Source organism: Sinocyclocheilus anshuiensis, unplaced genomic scaffold (assembly GCF_001515605.1).
Source record: "Sinocyclocheilus anshuiensis isolate Anshui unplaced genomic scaffold, SAMN03320099.WGS_v1.1 scaffold17410, whole genome shotgun sequence".
Taxonomy (NCBI): domain Eukaryota; kingdom Metazoa; phylum Chordata; class Actinopteri; order Cypriniformes; family Cyprinidae; genus Sinocyclocheilus; species Sinocyclocheilus anshuiensis.
In genome coordinates, this window is record NW_015555152.1 from 663 (window position 1) to 890 (window position 228).

General features: G+C 45.6%; 1 long non-coding RNA gene across 1 annotated transcript in view; it reads right to left on the bottom strand.

The window, feature by feature from the left end:
* Positions 1-228, bottom strand: part of LOC107671574 (uncharacterized) — an 888-nt gene extending 660 nt beyond the window's left edge. Inside the window, exons 1-2 of the long non-coding RNA XR_001632218.1 lie at positions 192-228; positions 23-102 (exon numbers count right to left, since the gene is read on the bottom strand). This is a non-coding gene — a long non-coding RNA (uncharacterized LOC107671574). The remainder of the gene's footprint in view (positions 1-22; positions 103-191) is intronic.

A 228-nucleotide genomic window follows, 5' to 3' on the forward strand; every position in this document is an offset into this window, starting at 1 on the left:
TGCACAAACACATGAAACACACCTGAACTACAGCACTGCACAATCACAAACACGTGAAACACACACCTGATCTACAGCACTGCACAAACACGTGAAACACACCTGAACTACAGCACACCACAGCACAATCGCAAACACGTGAAACACACACCTGAAATACAGCACTGCACTATCACAAACACATGAAACACACCTGAACTACAGCACAGCACAATCGCAAACACGTGA